General features: G+C 35.6%; 1 protein-coding gene across 2 annotated transcripts in view; it reads left to right on the forward strand.

Moving 5' to 3' along the window:
• CSRNP3 (cysteine and serine rich nuclear protein 3) overlaps positions 1-18,968 on the forward strand; it is a gene marked incomplete at its 5' end in the record, with an annotated part of 256,996 nt that overhangs the window by 32,019 nt on the left and 206,009 nt on the right. The gene's annotated exons all lie outside the window — the stretch shown is intronic.

Genomic DNA, 18,968 nt, shown 5'->3' on the forward strand with positions numbered 1-18,968 from the left:
TGGTAGGAACAGAAAAAATATTTGAGGATATAATGGTTGAAGTTTTCCAAGTTTAATAAAACTTATAAAACAATAGTTCAAAGATGCTTAACAACACCAAACAGAATAAAAGAAAACCATATAAGGCATATTATAATCAAATTTTTGAAAACCAAGTCATAAAAAGAAAATCTTGGAAATAGCCAGAGAATAAAGACAAACTGAATACAAAAGTCAAAAGAAAAGAATGATGGCAGATTCTGGTCAGAAACACAATAAAGCAATATTTTAAATACTTAAAAAGGGAAAAAAATCCTTTCATCCTAGAATTCTATATTCAGCAAAACTATTTTTCAAAAATAAAGGTGAATTAAAAATCTTTTTAGAAAAACAAAAGCTTAGCGAATTCATCACCAGTATACCTTCACCACCAGAAATATTGAAAGGAGTTCATCAAGTACAAGGAAAATTATGTCAGAGGGAAATTTGAATCTTCACCATAAAATGAAGAACACCAGAAATGTTAAATATTTAGGTAAATATAAAAAATATATTTTCTCATTTTTAAGTTCTTTAAAAGATAATCAATGCAAAAATAACACACTGAAGGGTTTAAGCATATGTAGAAGTAAAAAATTTTACAAAAATAGAGAGAAATGGAAATAAACTAATTTTACATTTTTATACTAAACATAAAATGGTATAAAATGGTATATTACTTATAGAATATACATTAAAGAGGTATACTTTACCCCTTGCAACCTCTTAAATATAAAATAATAAGGTATTGCTAATAAACCAATATGGAGATAAAACAAAATTATAAAAATATTCTTCTATAAAAATATAAAGAAAGAAGAAAATGAGGAAAAAAGGAAAAGATACTTTAGACAAAACAAAGCAAAACAAAACAAAAAACAATGAAAGACTGACAATATCAAGTGTTGGTGAGAATAATAAGGCAACTCTCATACACTATTGTCGTACATATGAGTGTGCAAAATACCTTGGAGTCACTTTGGAAAGCAATTTAAGAATTTCTTTCGAGGTTAAATATACACTTACCATAAAATCCAGCAATTCCATTACTAGATATTTTTACTTGTGTGTGTACATTTATTGAAGCTTTATGCTTTTTTACTTTTTTGGCTGCGTTGGGTCTTCGTTCCTGCTCACGGGCTTTCTCTAGCTGCGGTGAGCTGGGGCTAATCTTCATTGCGGTGCATGGGCTTCTCATTGAGTGGCTTCTTTTGTTGCAGAGCACGGGCTCTGAGTGCTTGGGCCCAGTAGTTGTGGCTCGCGGGCTCTAGAGCACAAGCTCAGTAGTTGTGGTGCAGGGGTTTAGTTGCTCCGTGGCACGTGGGATCTTCCTGGCCCAAGGATTGAACCCATGTCCCCTGCATTAGCAGGCAGATTTTTAACCAATGTGCCACCAGGGAAGTCCTGAAGCTTTATTCTTAATAGCCCCAGCAGAAAACAACTCAAATTTCCACCAACTGGTGAATAACCAAATTGTGGTATATCCTGAGAATGGAATACCACTCAGCAATAAGAGAATGAACTAATGCATGCAACAACATGGATGAATCTCATAATCATTTATGCTAAGTGAAGCAGGCCAGAGACAGAAAGACTATCTACTGCATGATCCCCTTCATATAAAATTCTATAACGGGCAAAATTATAATGACAGAAAGCAGAGCAATAATCCCCCCCACTGGAGGTGGAGGGGAAGGGTGTGACTACAAGGAGGTACCATGGAATTCCCTGACCCCCAGAGGTTCACTGTCCTCTAAACTTTGGCCCATTAGTCTCGGCGGCCAGGAACAAAAGTCTTCCTCATCCCATTCAAAAATTATCAGCTTTATGATTTAATTTTCATTAAAGCCTCTCTGCCAAGAAGTATAAGGTTGGTTTTTTGATTAAAAAAGCTCAGTGCTTTGTGACCATCTAGAGGGATGGGATAGGGAGGATGGGAGGGAGACACAAGAGGGAAGAGATATGGAGATATATGTATATGTATAGCTGATTCACTTTGTTACAAACTAACACATCATTGTAAAGCAATTATACTCCAATAAAGATGTTAAAAAAAAAAAACTAGTCGAAACTGTTAAAGACCAAGGTTATTCTAAACTAGGTTTTTGATGATAAGCCACAAACAATCCCTTGAATACAGTGCATAGCTGAAAGAATAATACTGAATATAAGCCAAAGAGTGTGTGAATAAAGTATTCCAAAAAACTTAGTGACTAAAGACTGTATCCATGCCTGCTGTGGAAGACAGAATTCTAAGAAGGTCTCCATTATTAGCGTCTCCTTGGTGTACACATCCTACACAATCCCCTCCCCCTGAGTGTGGACAGGACTGGTCATGGCAGAGCGCTCCGGCAATTACGTTATCCATCAGTTCACTTTGAGTTAATAAAGATCGGAGTTATCGTTCCTGGATCTGATCTAACCAAGGTGAGCCCTTTAAAAAGAGGTGGTATCTAAGAGAGCCATTCTGCTGACCTTGAAGAATGAGCCACTATAAGTTCTATCAACACAAGGGAATGAATTCTATCAACAACCATATAAGCTTGGAAGAGGAGATTCCCGGGCCTCAGACGAGACTCCAGCTCTCGCTGACACCTTGATTGAGCAGAAAATACAGTAATGTGGTGCTGGGACTTTGGACACATAGACACTGAGATAATAAATGGAGGCTGTTTTAAGTTACTAAATCTGTGGTAATCTGTTACACAGCAATAGAAAATGAATACGCCTATCTAGAGTTGGTGCTGGAGTTTCATTCTGGTCATTATGACATAAACTCTCTCAAAGCATTTCTTTGTTGCCAGTGCTATTTGTCCCTCTGAAGTGGTGAGAATTTCCCACTACCCACGGTGCGCACCTTCAGCTAGTGTAGAGGAAACAGTCAAAGACCCAGTTGGGTGATATTCTTTCCCTTCAAGTAAAAAGATACATGGTGTACACTTTTATGTCTTTCCATCCACCTAGATTGTGCATTCCATCTGGGAGGAGCATGTGTTGTGAAATCTTTGTAACCATTTAAAAAGTATTTATAATGTATTTTGCTTTAAGTCTATTCAGTGTATAAAAAACAAAAGCAAATGACTTTTTTTTTCCTTGATGGCTCTTTCACCAGTTTCCCAAGGATGGTTAATATAATTTAGTTAAAATATTCATTTTATTTCTAGGACTTTCAAGATCCTGATTAATATCCATTCAACTATAACGCCAAAACCTTTTTTTGACACTAAACACTATTTACTCACAAAAAGAATAATAAATGTCAGTTACTTTTAGCCCAATAATTGCTTAATAATTACCAAAGTTTTTAACGTCTATAACAGGTAGCATTAAGACAATGCTTACAATACCCAGATAACTAATACCACTTCATTATCATCAGATGGTACATATTTCTAATTCATAGATGAGAAAAGGAAGAATTTCTAACTTATTGACTAGAGGTCAAAGGAAAAGTATTCTCTCTAATCCAGTTTCCAAAAGTCAGATCTGCAAACTTTTTAATCTGCATACTCAAGTCAGTAAGATACTTTCAAACAAGTATCCTCAGTTTATGGATGTTTATTTATTTATGTTATAAATAAATATATTTCTTTATTCCTTACATTACAAAGGATGCAACAGAATTTTTTAAACATGAACTGAGAAAGCCATAAACATTATTTTAATAACTATTTTAATATGAAGGGGAACAAAATGCTTTTTTTAAAAAAAATATATATTATGTTATAGGGGACAAAACTAATATTTCATATGCCTCATTATTTATAAAAATATTTTGGCCTAGCTTTATAATATAGAAATGTGCAGATATGAGTTTAAGTTCAGTTTACTTAGATACTTGGGTTTAGTAGCCCATCTTAGCTGACAAAAAAAAGGATGCAGATCCAGATAAAAAAACATGTCTTTTTTTTTTTACTTTTCTTCTCAAATCATCCCACTCATTTCTCTATGTTGTCCATTAAAGATTTTTGTTGAAATTCAAGCAAGCTTTAATCTTCCCTGAAGTCCAGCAGTTTTTCTTGTAAACTAATCAAGTGTTAATTATATCTTTAAATAATGGTTCAAAACCCACTGAACCTCTTTTGAAAATTTTTAATCAGGGTAGAAAATTTGTTTTCCATGTTTTTGAGTGTGCAGATTTTTAGCAACAAAATTATGTAATGATGGAAACATCCATTTTCAAAATGCTCTTTCCATAGCCTGCATTTATTTCAGAAAAGAGTTCTTTTTATTGATCAACTTCTTGGATCTTAGTAGATTATTCCTCTTAATTAGGTTGAGAAACAGCGTGCATTAAGAGTAGGAAATGTGTCAGCTGTTTCATTTTCAGGTGGCTTACTTGTGGTTGCATTACTTGCAATGTCCTCAATAAATCACAATTCTTTTTAAGCCACTAGTCCATTTTCTGAAGGCTTAGGCCAGTGAAAATCAGGGGGGAAAATCCATACATCCACCTAAATGAGTCCCAGTGAAATGCTTTGTGTTGTAATAATGTTTGAATGAGAATGTTTCTGTCAACCCCTCCTCCATTCTAAAGACCCACTTTCCCTACCACAGTAGGTGACCCATGACTGCCCCTGCTGGTGGGCTCACTGTGAGGGCCAGAGTATGAGTAAAGCCTAATGCCTTTCTTAGCTTTCAAATTAAAAAAAAATTTAAAAAAGTAAATAAAATAAAATATTTTTAGTTTTTTCTTTCCCCATCTTCAATAGACGTCTTGAACAATTCACTTTGAAGACTGATGTTGGTCATCAACTTCACCAAGTCCTGGTGATGCTTGATAAAATTTCAATTCCTGAGTCCCATCCAGGCCTACTGGGGCAAGGATGAGAGTTTTAAAACAAGCTTTACAGGTCACCACTTTACACAACAAAGTGACAACTTGTCTTGAATCAGTGATTCCCAAGCAAAGTAGAAAAACAGGCGGATATCAGAATTAACTTGGGATACTTGTTAAAAATATCCAGACACTGGATTCCATCCAAGAGCAACTAAAACCAAATCTCTAAGAGTAGGACCCGGACTTTTGTATTTTTCAAGTGATCTCTCATGCAGGACCCAGGACAGAAACCACTGCAGTCTGTATCACTGAAGTGAGCTTTGTAATAAGAACTGACATTTTTCTTAATCCTCTCAAGATTCAATTTGCTAACAAGCTTTAGAGTTCTTTGAGCTTCTTAGTTTAGATCTGTGGTTCTCAAAGTGAGGATCGCAGACCAGCGGCAACAGCATGACTTGGAAACTTTAGAAATACGAATTCTCAGACCCCATCCCAACCCACGGAATCAGAAACTTCGGGGTGGGGCTGAGCAGTCTGTGCTGCGAGGACCCCTGAATGTAATTCTGATGCACCCTTAAGTAGCACACTACTGGTTGAGGCCAAATCATGAAAATTACCTGTCCCATTGTTTGGTGGGGAGGGACTTTATAATAATTTCCTATTTAAAAACGGAATTAATTTCTTAAAAGTTGTGTTATTGACAATGAATAAAACCTCATGCATTCTCTCTATGTTTCCCTTAAGTTATGTGCTGCGGAGATTGGCAAGAATAGCACCATTTTAAATATTGTGTTGGGGGAGTCTGAGATCAGAATTGAGGAAATGTTTTAAGGTTAAGTTCTCACAAATACTTCCTCCCAAAGACCTTGTGCTGGTCTGTGATTTCCCAGCAGATGTTTTCCATTATACTGTTACTGGGTCATGACAGACTCTGCAAGGTTTGCAGTTGCCATGACAACCACGGTTTTTGGTCTGCAGAGAATAGTATACAGCTCAGAGGTGTATGTTTTTTCCTTAGTAATGAAAATGTTGATCCATCAAATGAATTGATTTAGTTGACAACTGTACATTTGATAAATCAGCAGTAAATCTGTGCAATCACATTTATTATACATGCTTTATTCAGTGGACTGTATGCTGTTTCCGCTAAATTTTCTAGACAAATAAAGAGCCTGTGGTAAACATATCAGTCTTTAAAACTATAAAAAGCTGGGAGAAATGTTTTCTTATTCTTATAAACCATACTTTTCATGTAGGAGAAAATGACTCTAAGGAAAAAAAGCCACAAATTTTGGTGATTCATAGTTACTGTTTTATACTCATTTTGAAACTATTTTCCCCTTGGTCATTCTACGAAATGAAAGCAAGTATTAATTTGCAAAGCAATGATAATTTAATAACATTGTAGACTTGAAAGCAATATATGTAGCATCTAATTGTTGGTAATTTCATTAGGGAACTTGTTATCTAGGGTATCATTAGGTTTTACATACACAAAAATGCTATGGCAAAACATTTTCAGAATTAAGGTCCTTTGAAAAATGAACCAATTATTTTTAAATTAAATCAGGAGACAGATTTTGGTTTTTTTTTCTACCAATATATGTCTGGACATGACAATTTTTCTCCCGATTATTATTCATAACATAATGAAAACCTGTTCTGGTTGGTTTATGACCTATATGAGAATGAAAATCTTTCAAACAGAGGTATTTTAAATTATGGTAATTACTTTCAGTTCTAGGTCTCATGAAGTCAGGGTCAAAGTATAATGTTCATTCAGTAAACTGTGAAATATAACTGCATTTCTTCTACTACAAAAGTAATTAGGGATGGGCTCTATTTTCTACTTGTTTTTGCAATACTTTAAAAGTTTTTGCCTTGAAATATTTTTGATTAAATATAATCATGTATATGCATTACATTGATAGGTAATTATTCCATTTTAATTGATTCTTTATTTTTTGATTTGGTTATAACTCAATGAAAATTTGAAAATATTTTCTTTTTTCTTTGCCCTGGAAAATAAAAAAGTCTTTATATTCTTTCATTGGCAACTTTCTCTGAAATATAGACCTTGAAATAATTATATTTGGTATTTTTCTTCTACCAGTTGTATCTTATTGCAATGCATCAGTGGTGTGCGTATTTTTATTCTTTCCTCCTTGTAGATTATGTGCTTCCTAAAGTTCAGTATTATTTCTTTGGTTTATCTTTGTATCCTTTGTAGTACCTACCACAAACATAGGTGCACAATAAATCCTTGTTATAATCAATTGAAATAAAATATTTTATCCTCCTGTAGATTTCAGTTGAATGAATGTCAATCTGGTATTGCTTTCTAGATTTCTGAAATTTCCAGATTCTAAAATTAATATTATTTTCATAATCTGAAAGGAAACTATGCTTTAAAATAACAACAAAAGTGAAATTCAGTAGCTACCTTTCTGCCTTGATGTTCCTCTCAGTTCTACATCACCTGGTAAACACAACAGTGGTGTTTGTATGTTTTTCTCACCCTCCAGCCCCTCTGAAATTATGGATAAAATTTTTGAAGTGATGAAGTCTGTTTATTCTAGAGAAATTATATATCCACACCCAATCAGGAAGTGGAAGAAAAGACACCCCTTTCTCCTCATCCTGTTCTATTCCTTTCCACCCACCTCTCATCCTCTCCTCTATGGGTTGGTCTTTTAGGAAAAGAAGAATCATAGGATTTCAGAGCTGAAAGGGACCTAAGAGACTATTAGGTTACAATCTCCAGTGCCCCCTGGAGCTGGGCAATGGGTGCAGTGGGCTTGCCAAGGACTGTGTTGTCTTGGAAAACACAAGCCCCGTCCAAAGGAGGTAGTGCATACTCAGCTCCAGGCGGTTATTGCCAAGAGAGAATGTAGGCCAGCTCTGCCAATTCCTTCAAGAAAATTCAAAAATGGATTTTTATATAAACATCCCAATATTAATTTTATTTTTTTAAACTTAAAAAGAAATTGAAGTATTGTTGACCTACAATATTGTATTAGTTTCAGGGGTACAACATAGTGATTCGATATTTTTGTAGATTACATACCATACAAGGTTTTTATAAAATATTGGCTATATTCCTTGTGCTGTACATTATATCCCTGTTGCTCATTTATTTTATAATTGGCAGTTTGTACCTCTTAATCCCCTTCACCTATTTTGTCCCTTCCCCCACCGCTTTCCCCTATGATAACCACTAGTTTGTTCTCTGTATCTGTGAGTCTGTTTCTGTTTTGTTATATCTGTTCCTTGTTTTGTTTTTCAGATTCCGCATATATGTGAAAACATACAGTATTTGTCTTTCTCTGTCTGACTTATTTCACTAAGCATAATACCCTCCAGGTCCATCCATGTTGTCACAAATGGCAAGATTTCATTCTTTTTTATGGCAAAGTAATATTCTATTTTATATATGTACATATACACCACATCTTCTTTATCCATTTATTTATTGATGGACACTAAGGTTGCTTCCATAGTTTGGTTATTATAAATAATGCTGCTATGAACATAGAAGTACATATATATCTTTTCAAATTACTGTTTTCACTTTTTGGATAAATATCCAGGACTGGAATTGCTAGATTGTATGGTTAGTTCTATTTTTAGGTTTTTGAGGAAACTTCATACTGTTTTCCACAGTGGCTGTACCAATATACATTGGTCCCCTTTTTTCCATAACCTCACCAAGACTTGTTATTTCTTGTCCTTTTGACAATAACCATTCTGACAGGTGGAAGGTAATATTTCACTGTGGTTTTGATTTGCATTTCCCTGATGATTAGTGATGTTGAGCATCTTTTCATGTGCCTGTTGGCCATCTGTATGTCTTCTTTGGAAAAATACCTATTCAGGTCCTCTGCCACTTATTAATTGGGTGGTTTCTTTGATATTGGGTTGTATGAGTTCTTTATATGTTTTGGATATTAACCCCGTATCAGACATATCATTTGTAAATATCTTCTTCCATTCAGTAGAAATGGAGGAAATTCCCTTTTGATTTTATTGATGGTTTCCTTTACTGTGAAAAAGCTTTGAAGTTTAATTAGGTCCCATTTGTTTATTTTTGCTTTTCTTGCCTTCGCTGATGAGACAGATCCAAATAAATATTGCTAAGACTGATGTCAAAGACTATACTGCCTATGTTTTTTTATTGAAATTTTATGGTTTCAGGTCTTACATTTAAGTCTTTAGTCCATTTTGGGTTTATATTTGTATATGGTGTGAGAAAATTTTCTGGTTTCTTTTTTTTACATGTAGCTGTCCAGTAACATCCTCTCTTTTAAATGCTGGCAACTGATGCACACAAAAAAAGTACTTTTTGTCCGATAAAACATATCCTCAGGCCAAAATTAGTCCATGAGCTACCAGGTCACAAAATGTGGTTAGACCAAACTCGTTTCATAGCTGAGGAAACTAAAGTTCAGACTAATATGAAAACTTGCCTTAAGACCATCCTGGATCTTAGACAGAAACTTCAGCTCATCAACCATAAGTGTTGGTGCCTTGATAGAGATATTTTCTAAACAAGTCAGGAAGGAAGTTTGCAAGCATGTACTCTGTGGGGATGGAGGGTCCGGAAACTGTTGTATATCTTTGATCATGGAAGCAAGAAGGCATTTGTTTTGTGGATTAGAAAGTGGCAACAAGGCTTTGTTTGAGTAGGTGATATGGCCCAACATCTGAGAGGCAAGGTAGAGTAATAATGCTTAATTTGTGTTCACTGCATTTTTTAAATAACTCCAAGTTCTTTTGTGCAGAATAACATAGCAGTCTCTGAATTTCAGTTAAAGTTTCGCTAATGCAAGGAAATTGATATAGTTTATATTACTTCTATTAGATTATTATTTTGATGAATGCTTTAGGATTTAGGATTTGTAATTTAGAGAAAGAGAAAATTATCTACCAAAATTGCAAGAATAATCTCTCTCCCTGCATTTATATTATTACATTGCATTTTGTTTTCTGCATTTAAAGTGTTTTTTCCCTAAAGTCTCAAGAAAATTCCAATAGACCATTGGTAAAATCAACCAGACCTTCCTTATGAAAAGTAAGGTTTCTATATCCTTAGATAAAATTTTGTCCACCGAAGAGATTTTATATTAAAATGGCCCATCATGCATTGCTCCTTGTCTCACAAACTACCCAAGATTGGAAACAGGATCAACCAGACCAGAAATGGTTAAAATCTGAAGATGAGAGTATGGCTGCAAAGATTAAGAAAGGCCTAAATCACAAAATACATCACAAAGCACACTTCAAATGTTTAATAAAAAGACTCTACATCAGTGTTCCTCAGCCCAGATCATCCAGGAAACTTAAAAAAAAAAAAACAAAAAAAAAACCAGTGCCCAACAAAGAATTATGATTGAATTGATCTGGGAGGTGAGCATACAGATATCTTATCCCAGTGCAGCTCCACTGAGATAAGTACCATCTCCAGTGGTACTGATACATGGTGGAAATAACAAGGGGTCCAGAAGTAGGTAAATTCTCCTCTAAGTGCTCATATCAGTCCTTGTCATGCATCCCAGGATGTCCAGCATCAGTAACTAAAGAGGAGGGACAAATCCATCTCAGTCCCATAGTGATGTGCTGACTACTGAAGAGGGAACCGAGAGCCTTAGTTAATTGCATCTTAAGTGCCAAAGCTGATTGAGTTCATGATTCCCTATCAGTGTCTATTTCCCTGGCCCACATGGCAGTTTCCAGATAAAGTGGCTTGTGTCAATAAGACTAAAGTCCTTTTAGTTCTCTGGGGACTCAAAGCAGTAGAGGAGATTAGGACATTGACAGAACGAAGCACCACTTGCTGGACATGCTCAGGGACAAGGTTGTAAAGTAGAGTCCACCTAACAGAAAATGTAAGAGCATTCCAGAGAGCACCAGAATTCTGCATAGAAGGCTGAACTCTGGCTGGCAGGGAGGAGAATAGTCATTTGAAACCTGTCTTAAAGTTACATTTGCAAAACAAATCACTTGTTTTACCTAGAACATATGTTTATTTGCAATACAAGAAGTTATAGAGTCATGAAAGGCTGATGGAGATTATGGATTTAACCAAATATCCCAGCCAGCCATCTATCTGTGATGTCTGTGATGGTTTAGTTTAAGAGCTGGCTGGTTGTCAAAGCAATTCTTAAACACAAGGGAAGGGGCAAAGAGGGAGGCTGAATGCTCTAGTATGGCCACTGGCACAGGCCTTAAAGTGATGGGTTTGGGAAAAACATCAATCCTCTGAATCACACTCAGTGGTGAGAAGTTCATTCCTGACCAGACTTGACCTCAGAGGGTTACAGCTCTTAGTGTTAGTTTATTTAAGTTCATCAACACAATCATCTCCCAAGGTGCTGGGTCAGTGTTGCTTCCGGCACATGCCATCTTATGGACTCAGAATCCTCACCTTCTACTTCTTCCTAAATGTCCACTCTGACAGTTAATATTTGGACCTTCAGAACATCGAAATTCTTATTATCCTTACCTACAGGATAGCTAGGACAAATTGCCATAAACTTGCTTCTGTTAAAAGATTCCTTAGTAATTTTCTGTGCCAATATTTAGAGTTGCCACTTATCACTTTAAGAAAGAGAGGAAATATGGATATATACATTTATTTCCGTTTAAGCTCTGAGTAATTCCCTAATTTACATTTAATCCTCTGAGAGCCTACAGATAGAGATTTACACAGTAGAGATAACCAACTTTTATAAATTTTAATATTTTAAGTTTTAATACTTAACGTCAAAAGGATATATCTAGTGAACACAAAACTTTAAATCGGTATTTCCGAAACTGTGTTCTGCAGACCTAGGGTTCTATGGTTTGTTAGCAGTTGCCCATACACTCATGTACCAATGTAAACACACACAGACACACACACACACACACACACACACACACACACACACACACACACACACAGAATTTACTAGATTGGGAAATGCTGTCTTAAGTAAATGCAAACTGGCTTAATTGCTCCAAAAATTCAAAAGCTTATGCCAATTAACTTTAGGGGGATATATTTTAACATGTTTTCAAAATTATTCAACCAATCAATCCACCTTGGAGGGTCATGTGATGAGATTAGTGTTTTTTAAAAAGAACTTCAGAAGAATGTGTTCTACATGATGTACTGAAAAGCCATGGATTTTGAAATCCCAGACAGTATTCAAATTCCAACTTTGTCACTTGTCCATCAGTGTGACTGTGGACAAGCTACTCAATTGATTTCTTGAGTAGGAATTGGATAAATAATATCTGCCTCATAAGATTGATCTGAGATTAAAAGATATGAATTCTGTAAATATCTTGGAATTATGGAAATACAGAAGTCCTCAATATATCAAGAAATCTGAATTCACTCCCTCCTCTCACTTCAGTCTCTTCTGATGGCCCTTCATGCACACGCATATGTATTTATATGATTCTAACCAAATTTCACATATAGATCTTGTTCTTACTTCACTTAATTATTTGCTATAAAGATGGGCCTGTATTAAGGTAGTCCATACAACTTAACAGGCCAGCTAGCATTCTATGGTATTAAACACTAGTTTCCTTGGACTATCGCTTATTGTTGGACATTTGAGTTATTTTCAAAGTTTCCTTTTCATAAACAGCTTTGCATGAACAACTTGGAAAAAATTACTTGTTTGCTTTTAGATTATTTTCTGGGAGTATATTCCCCAAAGTGCAATTACTAAGTCAAAGGAAAGAAAGCATTGTATAGCTTTTGTCACAAATGGCTCTGCAGAAATCTGAACCAATTTACAATGTCACTTAAAATATATGTGTACCTTTTTCACCCTAACCTGTCACCAATGGATCTTCACTGCTTTTGCTAGTTTAATGGGTACATACTGGTACCTTCAGTTTGCTTTAAGGCAATTTTATTTAATTTCCAGATTTTTGAGTATGATGGTTTACTGTCTATTTTTATGCAAGTGTGCAAGCTGTTTGTTCTACTCTTTTGATATTTATTGACTAGAATCTGAATCTGAATCTCCAGTGTTATAGGATCTTTAGCCAACCTTATGTTTTAGGGCAAATATCGATAACATATGATAACGCTTCTTTAGGATGACAAGCGAGCTTTGTCATGTGACTCCAACCCTTTGCTCTTTTACCACTTCCCAGCCCCATTCTACCCTCTGAATTTTGTACTTTAGTGGATCTCAATTTTTTTTAGTACAAGAATGATGCCACACAATATCTAGTGCTCAAATCTCAGCTTACGGTTGGCCAAGGTTGTTTAAGTTTCTCTAAAACCCAGAAGAGTCATGATCTCAAACTTATATCAATAATTTATCCCATGGAAAGCCTTTAAATCGGATCCTGATAATTTTTAAATTAAGGTGTAAAGGGACTAGACAATTATGTACGAGCATTACAGAGGACCATTTCATATAATGCCAAGCTCTGCCTGCAATATTTTTCTCACTTGACCACTATCTACCCTGTTCTTTAGGACGAATCCTGACTTTAGACAACAGTTTCCATCTCACTAATCTATAGCTTAGCATTCAGTCGCAGGTCGTGCTAGTCCAGTCTTGAACTTCAGTACTGATCACTAATTTATCTGTCTTGACCCAAGGATTAAGGTACTTGGTTTTGCCTCTGTGGGCACTCCACAGGGACAGTTGTCTGTTCTCCAAAACTCAAGCTTGTTGGTGATGGGAGAGTTGGTCTGTGACCTGCTGATTGACTGTAGACACTGACTTCCTGCCTGTCCTAAGCCTTAGCAAATATGGAGTCATCTTATTAACTACTAACAGATGAGAAGCTACGTGAATCATGATCCAAAGTCTGAAGCTCTACCATTGTTTTCCACAGAAAAGAGTGTGTGTTATTTACATGGCAAACTGAACAGCTCTCTCTTGCCAAGGTCGACAAAATGAGGAATCTCTTATATGCATATGCATGACTCAAATATTTCCTTCTCTATATTGAGGAAACATGCATGCTTTGTAAAAGAACAGTTACTGAGGACTGTGTACTGAAAGAAAAGAGGCAGGAGAGGGAGCCACAGAGGAGATTACCCGGCAATTGTCTGCAGAAACATTTCACTAGATGTCACCCCACTCTTGAGTCAGGATTAAGGTTTTTTTTTAGCAGAGCACAGTAGCAGGAAAGGCGCCTTCAGTTTCCTGGCAAAAAAATCTTATTTCTCCTCCAACCTAATGGAGTATCTGTGTGTTGAAATGATTCCAAGTCATACAAGGAACTTCTGGCTTTAACCAAATGATTTTTAATATCCGTGAAGTTTTGACATTTGAGTGATGATGTACTATGCTAACTTATTATGTAATTGTATATAGTGTATATTTACTCTATAGAAATTGTAAAATGCAAATAAGCAAAAGAAAAATGGAAAAAAACCTACATGACATGATCTTGCCTTCAAAAATAAAATTACAAACATTTTGATACATCCTTCTAAAATTCTTCTTATACACACACATACACAGGCACTAAAGAGTTGACTCATAAAGTACATATTATGAATTCTTTTCATGTCAATAAATACATTTGTTACTGTGAATATATAATCACTTAAATGGCATAATAGTATTCTATTATTTATTAAGTTCCATATAGTCGAACATTGATACTATAGGCTTGAGATCTAATATGTTGAAAAAAGAGGTGAGCCTTAATGTATTTTTCCCATGTTTTATATTAATGGGTATGACATTACCAAATCTTACTGAAACCATTTTAATATTTTCCTTTGAAATAATTGTCCAAACTTCAAAAAAAAAATCTTAGAGTAAGCCATCTTTATCCAAGTACTTGATATGAATATCTATATTTACCACTAAGTTTTCAATTCTAAGGAAGAAAAATGGTGACTTACTCAATGTGAGTATTCACTCCTATGAAGCCTGAAATGGCACAGGTTTCTTATCTGACTGTGTGTGGAGCTGGGGGGGATCAGCGGACACATATTGTGTACAAAATATTGTGTGTATGTCATTTACTGGCAAGAGACTTCATAGATTTCAAGGTTTTCAAAGATGTTAGTGATGTATTCTTGAGACCAAATGTTTCTGTGTTCTTATTCCTTACTGGGTTGGTTCATGCCATTTATTTAATTTCTCTGATCTCATTTTTCCACCTGTAAATTGGAGGTCATGATATCTACCTTGATGTGTCATTGGAATTAAATGAGATCATGCTTTTAAAGTTCCTGGTCCATAAAAGCACCAGGAGTTTATTTTCTGTTTTATAAATGAAACTTCCTCTTTTTCAGAAATATAATCCATGATTCTTCATGTCAGTTGAATGAATGAGTAAATAATACATGTTTAACTCTGTAAAATGATTAAACATATTTTATTGAACTGAACAATTATGAGGAAACCATGCTTCCTGCTAGTATTTCCATATGGCTTTTATCAATATACTTTTTTTTAACATCTTTATTGAAGTATAATTGCTTTACAATGTTGTGTTAGTTTCTGCTGCACAACAAAGTGTATCAGCTATATGCATACATACATCCCCATATCCCCCACCCTCTTGCATCTCCCTCCCTCCCACCCTCCCTATCCCACCCCTCTAGGTGGTCACAAAGCACCAAGCTGATCTTCCTGTGCTATGCGGCTCCTTCCCACTAGCTATCTATTTTACATTTGGTAGTGTATATATATCCATGCCACTCTCTCACTTTGTCCCAGTTTACCCTTCCCACTCCCCGTGTCCTCAAGTCCATTCTCTACGTCTGTGTCTTTATTCCTGTCCTGTCCCTAGGTTCATCGGAACCATTTTTTTTTTTTTTTTAGATTCCATATATATGTGTTAGCATACGGTATTTGTTTTTCTCTTTCTGACTTACTTCACTCTGTATGACAGTCTCTAGGTCCATCCACCTCACTACAAATAACTCAGTTTCGTTTCTTTTCATGGCTAAATGTCCATCGACAGATGAATGGGTAAAGAGGATGTGGTACATATATACAATGGAATATCAATATGCTTTTGATCTGTTTATTCTAAGCACTGTACATTCTTATAATTTTTGTCTTCCTCTGATTTTATTCCCTCTCTCTTTTAATTCTTTCCTACCTGGCAAACTAATGAAGTCATTAGGCCCAAAATGAAATAAATCCTTTTGGGTTATGAATATATGATTTCAGTTTCTGTTGATATCCACCATGTGCTTATGGAATACGTTGTTTGGCTTTTGAAAGAAAATAATGACGTGATGCTCCGACAGCTCACTCTCTACACACTTTCCATAACAGTCAAGTAGTAATAGGAAAGTGGTTGCTTTTCTTTGACAGAGCTGTTTAGATAGCCTGGTCAAGCCTTATAGCTTTGTCTGCATCTACCCAGCAAGTGAAGGAATAAAGCAAGAAAACTTCTATCCCTTCTCACTAGGATACACGCTCCCCACTCCCTCACACTATTTAAGTTTCCTCAAAAAGATACTGTGTTCAAGGAATGCTGTATCGATCCTTGTATTACCTTTATCAGAAATGGTTTCTTTCTCAGGCATATTACTAAATAGAAAACACCACTGATCTTGACTTAGCACAGAAACAAATATGTGTGCTTGGTATATGTGTGTACATGTACATGATTTTGTATACGTACAAAATTCAGTTCTTTGTTTCTCAGTCTCCCGCCCTATAAAAACAATAAGGAAAAAACCCAGCTAGGTGGGAATTGGTTAATCTTTATTTGCAAGCCTTGCACTTCTAATGCCAGACATTTTCTTTCTTTCTTTTTCTTTCTTTTTTCCCTAAGTGGGCTTGTCTGAATGATTCCAGAAGAAGTTAGTAGGTGGCGACTTTCAACTATGCTTTCTGTGCTAAACGTGTCTGCTTTTACCTTGGGTACTGTGCAAATTGTGCTCACGCTGTTTTACTCTTTAGGGCTGTACTTGCTCAAGCTGTGTTACTGTTCACTACTGCTGTAACATCAAGACCTAAACATTTTAAAAGAGAGGTCAAAATAAACACATTCTGTTCCTTTACTCAGTGGGTCTTCATAGACTGCTTAATATGGACCAGATACTGCTTGTGTGATTAAGTGTACACTTCTGTTATTAAGTTCTTCCTATTAGGTGTGTTTATTCTCATTTCTGGAAAAAGAAAATCTGTTTTCAGAATACAGTATTATATTCAATGTACACCTTATATTCAGTTTGCTGCCCATTGTAACTGATTCATGTGGTTTACTAGTTTTTGCCTTTCTGTGAACTTTGAAAAGAATGTAAGCATAGACTGTTTCATCAGTTCAAAGTTTAGGAGGATTTGTTTTAAGTTATTGAAGTAGTCGATACAATAACCCCTTTTACCGACTTACCCTCATTGAACAAATCTCCCATTTCCTATAAATCGAGATAAACTGATAGAAATAAAACTATACATTTGGTCTTGGACCCGAATGTAAGTCGATATGAAGTAGTGTGATTTATTCAATTATATTTTGGAACACCTTTTTACACATCTGGCACAGTGCTAAACAATGAAGACCTGATGAGGAATAAAAGTTTCTGCCTTTAATAGGATTTTTTTTTCTTTTGGCTGCACGGCATGTGGGATCTTATTTCCTGACCAGGGATTCAACCCGTGCCCCCTGCAGTGGAAGTGCAGAGTCTTAACCACTAGACTGCCAGAGAATTCCCTAGTTTCTGCCTTTAAGAAGTTTCCAGGGCTAAGCTACATGCTAACCTGTTTCCTTCCATCTGGTGGAAAAATGATAGAAACTTCCATGGGTTTTCCCTTTTATATACACCCAAGGGTCAGATTTCAAACTCAGAACTGAGTTATCAAGAGTTCCTTAAACTGAGTATCCATAAACTAAAATCGGCACACTACTAATATGTACTGAAGTCTCTATATCGATTTTTATTACATATCCTTTCAGCAAATATTTATTTTAAAAATATCTAGCATTTATTTACTAATGTTACATGCACTGTACTAAATATACGTATGTATAAATAAATACAAATATTGTATCTTTAAATATACACAAAAAAACCCTACAAAGAAGGTATTATTATTAAACCCATTATACAAAAGAAGAAACTAAAGCTTAGGGAGGTTTACATCATAGAGCCAGGACTGGAATCAGGGTCCGGATCTGGAGCCCATGCTTTAGTTACATTGTACTAGATGTTGGGGATTGAATGATGAGCAAATCAAACACCTCCCCTGACCTCATGGAGCTTACAGTCTAATTAGGGAGACAGATACTCACTAAATCATCATACAAATATATAAACACAAATAGTAACAGGCACTCGGAAGTGCAAATACAGGACATTAGAACAAAACTACCATGGGGAACAAGATATAATCTGACAGGGTGAGAGAAAACATCTCTGAATAAGTTAGATTTGAGCTCCTTTCTGAAGTATTAGCAAGCTTTAAATCGGTGCGTGTAATGGAAAAGCCGTTAGAGGTTAAGTAAAGTATTCATAGACAGAGGACAAGACTGTGAGGCAGAGGAAATTAAAGGAAATCCAAAATGGCTGAGACACCTCTAGCCAGGAGGAACTGGCATGAAATCTAATGAAATCTGTGAAGTATTAGAAGCCAGATTGTGCTGGACCATAGGCAATGTTAGGAATGTTTGTCCTTTTCCTGGGCGCTTTGAGAATCCGCTCAGTAATTTTAAGCTTCCAAAAGTTCTATTTACCTCAAAACACTTGGCAGTTTTGCAATCCTACTGCACATAAGCACAAAGACATATTTGAAACTTCTTCAGTTTTTGTGAAGATTTTGTTATAAGTATGTCGAGTTGTCTGAGATTTTTATTTGAAGTTATTTATTACTTTTAAATTTTAATTACTTTTAGCTTATCTTCATTACATATTTAGTTGGTTGTAAAATTTTTGGCTAACCTCATTCATCTGGAATGTCCAGTGTTTGCATTAGTAATATTTTTGGTCTATAATTTAAAAAATATTACCTGAAGGTTAATATATGTTATAGTATAAGCTTTTGTCTTAGTGCATTCAGACTAGTATAACCGAATACTACAGACTGGGTGGCTTATAGACAGCAACAAAAAATTATTTCCCACAGTTCTGGAGGCTGGGAAGTCCAAGATCAAGGCACGAGCAGATTCAGTGTCTGCTGAGAGCCTGCTTCCTGGTGCAAGGAACAAGAGAGCTCTCTGAGTTCTCTTTTAT

Source organism: Balaenoptera physalus, assembly GCF_965194825.1.
Source record: "Balaenoptera physalus genome assembly, chromosome: 6".
NCBI lineage: Eukaryota > Metazoa > Chordata > Mammalia > Artiodactyla > Balaenopteridae > Balaenoptera > Balaenoptera physalus.